Below are 9,726 nucleotides of genomic sequence, written 5' to 3'. Positions count from 1 at the left end.
ATCAATATGTAATAAGATCTAGTATCAATTAGTAATGGTAGAGGGTGGAGATTTATCAGCAGAAACACTGCAACTCTAAAGGTAACTAAAATTGCTGTAAAGTTGCTGCTGCATAAGGAAAATTAAAAGAAACAAATCACGCAATAAAGATTTAAAACCCCATTTAGAATGCACAGTATTGAAATCTTTAGATTTACCGCATCATTACGAGTGGCTGAGCTATAACCAATGCACTGAGCAAAGGAATTATGTCTGCTGGGTTTTCTGTACACGCTCCCTGTGCTTGAGAACTTTTCCATATTTCGGAAAGCATAGCCTCAAACAAGATTAGTACAAATCTATTGAAAGTTATGAGACATCTTCCTTTTTTGTTTAAAAAATGCTGCGGAATTATTTAACAATATAGCGCATAAAGCGAAAAATGATTGTAGAATATCTGTGTGATTATAAAGAGTCAGTCAAGAGGTCAATAAGAGTAGCTTCTTGGCTTTTTCGCTCAGAGATAGATCCAGATGTGCGGTGTATACACATCTATCAATCCAGCGCAGTTCAAGGATGTCAGACAGGGAGGCACCGAAAGGCAAGAGGGTCATCTAACCGTTTCTGCTGGAGGTGGAGGACAACCCATCTCTAAGACGGGGGTGTTAGGTGCCCCCGCCTGTGTCTGTATGTAAGAGTGTGTTGAGGGAAGTCACTGAAGCAAAGACAGAGCGTGCTCTTGAATGATTGAGGTTACCTGGGTGACCTCATAAACCAAAACCCCTGGCAGCCTCCCAAGGTGAATGCTGAATTATGCCATCATTAAAGGACAAGCCCAGTTGCCAAGGTTAGTATGTAAAGTATAATCATCTTCCTCTCTCTTCCTCCAGTCAGTCATTAGTCCCCCTCATGGGCCAGCGGAGATTATACCTTGAACCTGCTTGACAATTGCTATCTGCCCGCTGGGAATGGTTCCGCTATGGGCCATTTAGATAACCTCCCACTATTGGCAGCTAGCTGGGCCTAAAATTCTGCTTCTGCAGTGTTTGCATGTTCCAGCGGGAGTCTGAGTGCATGCACGTGAGTCTTCTAGACTACGCTCGGCACACAAATCGAGTTTGTCCTATAAAAAAAATAAGAGATGCTTTGACTTACCGCCGCATTATGTCCTAATTTATAAAGGATCCACTGGGATGAGGCCCACTGACATTCTGTTAGAATTAGGATCATTTGTTTCATTTCCCCCTGGCTCTGGGAGCTGATTCAAATCCTTTTGTGCTAAAAAAAAAAAAAAAAAAAAAAAGCTCCCTGTAGTGTTTTAGGTAAAACAACATCATCCCATAAATACGTGTCTGATGTAACTTAACTCTTCTGCAGTTTGTCTGAGGGAAAAATGGCAAACAAAACACCTATTACAATCAAGCCTGGGTGCTTTCTGGTTCTCAATCACATTAGTATGCATTCAGGATGGCCAAGTTTAATCAAACCCTGGAGAGCACAAGGTTTTTACTTGTAGGGGAAATCATGAGCTGCGAAAAAATTAACCTGACCATTCACTACTTAAACTTCCCTTTATTTACCTAACATTGACCTTTCAAAAAGTAATTTTCTCCTGAAAGACAATTAAAAACGATGATTTTTATTTTAGTTCTTGTAATGAAATGTAAGTTTGTGGTGCATGTTTTAAATATGTATCACATGAGGTGAGCAGCAGTCTCATTGAACACTGCCACAGTAATTTGAACAGACTTTTTATGCTTGTGTACCGTGATAGATATTGTTTATCCACTTCCCCATTTACTTCAGCCAATTGCTTGTAAATGTTGGTGTCAGACACAGAGAGAGAATATTCATTTCCAAATTGGCAGTGACACACAGCACACTTCAATCTATGAGTGCCTTTGGTGGGATGTACAGCTGTTTAACAGCAGCACATTCAGACAAATGATCTCTTTGAGTTACTTGTAAATTGCCATCACATTTCCTCAGAACCTTTTTTTGTGTGGAGGATTCTGTAGAATGTTTCAGAACAACAGAGAGCTCATGCAGCAGGTAAGCGTTCTGTTGTGGGATTACAGCGTCAGAGTCTTTGACGGCACGTCTCAATGCCCTTAGGAGAGTTAAAGAATTGCCTTGTTCTTGTGCAGATTTAAAAAGGAGAAGATGATCAAAACAAGGAGCTTTATGCAGGAAAGTGATAGTAAAGCAAAAGGGGGTAAAAAAAAATTTAAAAGAGAACATTGTGCCACATCATAGAACACAAAGCTTAATATTCATGAAGTAAACTTTGCATTTTGATCTTTCTTGGTGTGTTTTAGAAAGATCTGTCCTGTGATGTAGCGTTTGTTAAAACTGATTTAAGGCAGCGGACATGTGCGGTAAGCTACGACTATCACTCCAAAGCTCCACCAGACTTTTGATGTGTTCCACTTTGTTGAATGTATCTCAGAATAAAAGGCTGCTGTTATGAGCAGAGCTGAAGAGTGAAGGTTGTAATTTCTTAGGTTTTGAAAGGTTCAAACTGTTATAAAAGAAAACTTATACAATCAAACATTGTCAGTACTTTTTCTTTATTATTCTATAGAAATGTAAATCTAGAGACGTTGGTGTTGAGAGACTGTTCTAAGATTTGATTCCCTCAGTGAACCCCAGTAGTGCAACGATTAATCAATAAATGGAATTTTCCATCCAAATCAATATGTTAAAAGCAAGTTTTTAATTGAATCAAATTGATCGACCTATATCATTTTAATATCTTTTCAAAATACTATTTTGATTGAGGCTGATCAAGTGGCACCAACGACCAAATTTCATCAAAGTGGACACCAAATATATGATGTCAGCAAAAAAATAATCAATCAATCATTGAAGTCCAATGTGTGGAAACACTTCTTGGAATTTTGGAATGACGTGACCATACAATGTGAGAAAATGTTCTAAGATGTCCTGAATCCATTTCAGATCAGTAATCAGATCTCTGAATGAACCAATATCGACTATAAATCGGATCGTCAACAACATATTATGAAACAAATCGAATTGTTGATAAAATGAATCATTATACCCCTAGTGAATACACAAACAAGCACACACAAAAAAGTTTAAGCAAATATTATTGCACTTGTTTTGTTTTTTTAAGAATCAATGCACCAAAATCATTATTTGGTCAGAAATTTAAGAAAACAGTTATATGGAACAATAATACAAAATTTAAAGGCATCGTTTCAAACACACAACAGTCTGATAAATGATCACCAAATCTGGCATTTTGGGGAACTGAGATGCCAGTCATGATCTTAGATGAGCTGTTGGGAAAAATTTATGATTCCATTCACAAAGACTTTGAGGTCTGTGATTCCCCAATGCGAACAAATGAATTATTGAGAAGTAGAAAACATTCATATATTTGCCATTCTTCTCAGGAGTGAGCATCTCAGCAACTACACCCCAAGGTTAGATTTGGTAAGGTTCATAAAAGTAAAAAAAGTGCTAAAAAATAAACTGAATAAAAATCTCAAGAGTTATGTTTCAAACTTAGGGCTTAGTGTGGTAAATGTTAAAGCTCGTGATGATGGTGTGAGGCAGGGTTGTCTGCAACAGTTAACTTCAACATTTCTGTAACTATGTTGCCTTGATGTTGAGGCAGATTCTCGTTCATCCAGGATACATGGTCATAGAGACATGGAGGCAATTGATGGCCTCATTAAGGCGAACAAGGAGAAGACCCACAGACTGTTGGCACTGAAGTAAGCCTCAGCTGATATCCCATCATCCTTTTGTTGACAATCCCTCCAGATAGCTTACAGACCTGTGTTTGGTTTCAGTTATCGTCTTCTATCACTGTATTCTTGGAACAAATCTGGAATTAGTTGTTTTTGTTGATTGGTAGTGGAATGAAGTTAATGGGTTTTCAGTTCATCTACGTCAAGTCACATGTTTTTTTACATTTTTGCTTCTCCCTTGTTTCATCAATTTGTCATAATTGAATTTAGTTATTAAAATATTAATTTCCTGCCACAAGTCTGGGGTGGGTTCAACCCCCACATACATCTACATTTTTTAGTCTGCCACCACTTTTGATGAAAGAATGTATTTGAACAAAATTCCCTTCCCCTTGTTTGACAAGTGGTAAGTATGATGATTGTGAGTTGATGACTTGACCTTCTTTTATGACCCTCACCCCCCACCTTGGCAGTCTGCCCTTCTTGACAGTTGTAACCAACGTCCACACACTGGATAATATTTTACTGGGTTATTTACATCTCACAGGCATGTATGGGACAATGACTGTAAATAAGAAGTACAGCATTCAGTTTTGTCCCCCATTTGTTATAAATAATAACACAAAACATATAAAACAGCATGGAAAACACTGCCAAATTAGGGGTGGATGGACAATGAAGAGAATGAAACCAGGACAGGGCAATTGATAGGCCTATTGAGCTTAAGTGTGGATGAAATAACAGCAAGAAAGCAGTTAGAGGAAAGACAAATATAAGAAGAAGAAGAAAACTTTATAATATCCAGGTTCGTTTTTGTACACAGGCTTGGAGTTGTGCGGTCTGATGGCTTTGGGAACAATGGCGGTCCTAAATTCTCACTTCTATGGCTCAATGAGAGGAATCGGTAGCCTCAACTGCTTCCAGCACAGAGTACAGGGCTGGAAAGATGCAGAATGTTATTACATGAAGGGAACTTGAATAAACAGGTGGGGGAATTTCTTACCTGTTTGTTTCCAGGGGCGAGAAAAGGCAATTTGGTTACTGCAGGCAGATGAAACTGCAACATAACACTAGTGGGCTAATATATAAACCAGAGAAAACACAAATGAGAATTTACTGTGTCTGCTTCCTCCCTGTGTCTCCAGGTGAAGGTCCATGGGAATGAGAACCTGTACCTGGAGCGCTAAATGTGATTTGTGCCCTTCTTTTTTATTTATGAGGATAACAATATGATGAATTTAATTAGTTTATGCTGTTAGTTAGACGTCTGTAAGGGGAAATTTATTTATTTTTATCAGTACATGTGTTATAAGCCCTGATTGGCTGTTCATCTTGTCAATCAATCTCTTCCACCAGAGACACGGCATGTGCTGCATGTCAGAGTGACAGATTTGATTTGAGATTTTTCTCAGATCTTATATTTTAGTGATGTTCTGGTGCAATTTTTTTCAGTGTGAAAAATATTTTAAAAAGTCTATCATGTAGTTGTTTTGAAGAGAACATAAAAAAAATGCTTTTCATGTACTCACAAAGGGCCACCCAACACATATGAGTTTGTTTAATGAGTTATTGTTTTAAGTGTATATAAAATGTAAATTATTACAAAGAAAAAATATAATCGGCAACATCTTTCTGCGTAAAATAAGGAGGAAGAGAATAGAGGCGGGTCTGCTTGAACTCTTGGCACATCCTTTAATGCTAAGCACACCCCCGGAAGAAGCCCTGGGGTGTTCATCAGGTAAAACCAATGAATGGGCTGGGGAATAAAGCACAAATCTCTACTAAACAGCCTACATTGTACAAACCCGGTGCCTGAACATCTCTTGAGAAATGTTGATATGCCTTTTTTCCCTCGACAAAATATGCAACCTCTTTGTCACTGTCCCTGGCAGGCTTACAGGAGGGAAGATTGATTGCTGTGATGTGTCAGAGCTAAATGTTCTGAAGTAAGAGGGATAGATTCTCTGTGAGGCACTGTTCAGACATTTTTTTATGCAGTAGAGGTTTACTGAAAAGTACTCAAAATCACTTTCTGTCATCGTGGATGTCAAAGCAAGTAATTACACCCTCATAATTGCCAGCGACTTGAGAAATGTGCCAAATATACTTGAAAGACTCACTAGCAATTGTGATACTCAAGTAGTAATATGATTCTGAAGACGAATCGTGAATAATGAGTAAACTGCAGACGAAGTAGCTCCATGGAAAATAAGTTTATTACTGTTTACTTTGATAAGTGATGTTAACAGAAGGTAGTGCCAATGGAAAAGTCCATATGCTAAAATATATATATTTATTTTTAGCTTATAATTTATTATTTTAATTTAACTATCATGTAGAATTTATTACCTTTAAAAACACATTTGCTTTCAAAAAGTAGAGAACGTATGGTGATCTTAAAGTGCAAGTAATGGTAACAAACCACTTGCTGCAAAAACAATGTCAAGATTAATAAAAAAAGCATAAAAAATAAAATAATAATAATAAAAAAATGACATCTAAGAAAACAAGTCCAGAAACCAAAACGCAATGCCAACAAATGAAACAAAATATAAATCAAAAGTTTTATAAAACAAAAGTAATTTCCAGAAATCAAAATGAAATTTAAAAAAGAAACATAATAAGAATCTGGAAAAGATAGATACAATGTAGCATTGCTGATTGGATGATTACGTTTGATTTTTAACGTTTGATTTCTTTCAAATGCGTCTTCAATGTCCGATATTAATTAAAGTTCTGCAGGACCATCTAGTCCCCTGGAGTTTAAAAGCACTCTGGGCACCATACTCCCTCCTTGTTTTTTTAAACAGCATATTTGACATGACCAATTTCACAAAGTGAAGCTATTTATGGACCCATTGTTTTCTGATGATTAAAATGTAATGTTCTTTAAAAAAAAATTATGTTCAAATACATTTTTTTTTTTTGCAAATCATTTTCAAATGTAATGCATTGAGGTCCGTATTCTCAGATCTAGTGAGCATCACTGGTTTTTGGCAGAGAATTCTGGGGATCTTCTAGGGCACTCGATTTTGGAATTGTGGTTTTGAACAGCTCTACAAAATGGAAAACACACTAAATAGTGGACTGTGAATAGTGAAGGTATTCGGACATAGCCATAGACTTAAAGTGCTGGAATTAATCACTTTCTTGGATTGATCATTCAGAAAGTGCAGGTTTTATTCATGGGATTCTAGTATTTTGATAAAATTTCAAAGGGAAAATAGAGAGGAAAAAAAAGAAAAAAAAAAAACAAAAACAAACAAGACGTATCCACTTATCCTAGAGACAAACAAAAAATGTTCACCTCAGTTTTACCACAAGTGAAAGATTCAAATAATATTTTTGTCTCTTCATTTTTATTTGATATATTGTTGTGCCGTTTGAATGTAACAACCAAAACAGTCAGACTTTCATCATTCTCTATGGGTATCAGAGGTAACTCAGTCCTGATCATGTTTGAATATTTTGCCTTCAAACTTTTATGCTTTTTCTGACTTCCAATCAAAAACATGTTTTAGAACACTTCTTGATGTACTCCAGCTCTTTGCTTACCATTAAAGATTTAAGAATGCTCACCTCCGAAGTATCAATTTTACATGAAGTACATTTAAGGCATCCTCCTATGTTGGCCTCATAATTAGTCAAATCGATAAAGTTCTTCATTTTTTATGACTGAACTGGAGTATCAGAAAACAGCTGAAAGTGTAGCATGAATGTTTACAAGACTCTTATAAGGAGCATTCAAGAAAATCAAGCATTTTTGGAAACCCTAAATGAACTCTTCACACTTCTTAAGTGGTGCTTGGGAACTACTTGAATATTAAGTTAAAGTGGATGCCAAATTCCAGTGCTCCAAAATAAATTTTACTTTAAAGTTTAAAGAAGACTTTCAGCATGAAGTTCCAAAGGTTTCATTTATGTAAGAGCTCTCTGAAAGTCAGATATTTTTGATAATCAGTCATTTTTTGTCAGAATACTTTGATAATCACCTTGTTTTAGTTCCCCATTCACAGAATAAAAAAAGGTTTCCTGATTGCATTTGAGGTTTCAAACTTTTTCCCCCCCTACAAACAATTTCTCTCTTCAGATAACAAGGAAGTGTGTCAAGGTGCAGCTGTGGAGACGCTGTTGTCAAGAGCACAAGTGAGGATCGGATCTGGTAAATCTATAGTCTGTACTTTCTTTAGTTTCACTCACTTAGAACTGTGAGTTATAGCATATGTACCAAGCTATCAGTTATGTGATTTAAGAAACAAACAAAAAAAAAACATCAGAATTTGATAGAAAAATTGCAACAGAGAAGACTGTGTTTTTATATCTCTATAAATAATAAAAAAATAATAATGATTATCTTCTCCCTGCAAGGTTACAGTACTGTCTAAAAGTTTGAAGTGCTGTAAACAAAGCATACACTCAGAAATTGAAGTGTAAATCATTTATTTTCATCAATCATCAAAATAAACTAAAGAGAAATCAGTTTTTGGTGCAACCACCCTTCGTCTTTAAAACAGCATTAATTACTCTAGGTACACTTACATGCAGGAAGGACCTCAACTTCCAAACATCTCATATATCCGACCACAGATCTTCTGTGGGTGTGGGCTTTCTCACACACTTCTATTTCTTCATGTAATCTCATACACACTCAATGACATTGAGATCAGGGCTCTGAGGGGGCCAGAACTTATTGTCCACTTTTAGTCTGAAAATAGTTCCTAATGACTTTGGCCGTTTGTTAAGTATTGTTGTCCTGCTGCAGAATAACCCTAACCTTCCTGATGCTATTATATACTGGATGCCTGTATTTTCTTAGCATTGATAACAACCATTAATCTTGACTGAATCCCCAACTCCATTTGCAGAAATGCAGCCCGATACGTTCAAAGAACATTCACCATGATTCACTGCTACCTGCAGGCTCTCCTTACTCAATCATTTGTTTTGCTTTCCAGGCCTTTGATGATCAAACTGCCCTCTGATACAGCCAAAAACTCAAACTTTGACTAACAAGTCCAGAGTACCTGCTGCCCCTTTTTCTGCACCCCAGTTCCTGTGTTTTCCAACATAAAGCCTTTGTCACATGGAAACGTACAGGGAGTTGAGCCGTATGGGTGCTGTGCGTTTTTGGGGTTGTCTAGGTCTATAAAAGGTCGTAGACACGTCCAATTACATCTTAAAGGGAGAGCAGGTCTGTCCTGCCATGTCCTTGTGGTTCGAGCACCTAACTTAAGGGACGTCATGAAAATCTAATGTTCAATTGTTGTTCTTGTGGTAAATGTATCACAAAGTATTTGTATAGAAAATGTAAGTTACACACACTCATGACATATGGTTGAAGCTGCCATGCAATGTCCTTAATCTGGACTCTAGTTAGTAATGAGATGTGACCACTGGCTCCTTGGTGACCGCGCACAGAGGCTTTACAGACAGAATGTGCGTGTGATACGTAAGTGACTGTGAGATGCCCTATGAGATGTTCACATAAACTACTCTCTGTCTAATTGTCTCATTTCTAACAACCAGACTGCTTGCGATGGGTCAACACATTCTCACTCCCAACTCGTCACATACTGATGTTTGGCTAAGGACCTGCCCAGAAATTGACATTTTGAGTGTTACTAACTTGACTTTTTTTGACCTGCTGGGTGTTTGTAAGATCTAGGGTCCGCAACCCTCAGGACCCGGTACAGTACGCGGTACCAGATGCGGTACCACACACGGACTGGTTCTCAGGACGAGAACCGGTAGCGGTCTCCTAACCCAATACCAGTACCCTAACCTGGCAGCGGCGTGGTACCAGATAGGTAACTGGACTCGACTTGCGGCACCCAATGCAAACCGGTACTGGGTTAGAGTACCGGTACTGGGTCAGGGTACCGGTGCGCTCCACATCCCGGTACTGGACTGGTTGCAGTTTGTGGTCCAGACGTTGGGATCTGTCTTAAAATAGGAACGGCCAGCACGTCAAAAAACGATGAGTTGGGGAGACTCAAAACGTTGACGTGGAGCGGTCCTTAACCAA

Source organism: Oryzias melastigma, linkage group LG10 (genome assembly GCF_002922805.2).
Source record: "Oryzias melastigma strain HK-1 linkage group LG10, ASM292280v2, whole genome shotgun sequence".
Classification (NCBI taxonomy): Eukaryota; Metazoa; Chordata; class Actinopteri; order Beloniformes; family Adrianichthyidae; genus Oryzias; species Oryzias melastigma.
Note: the sequence above shows the minus strand (reverse complement) of the source record.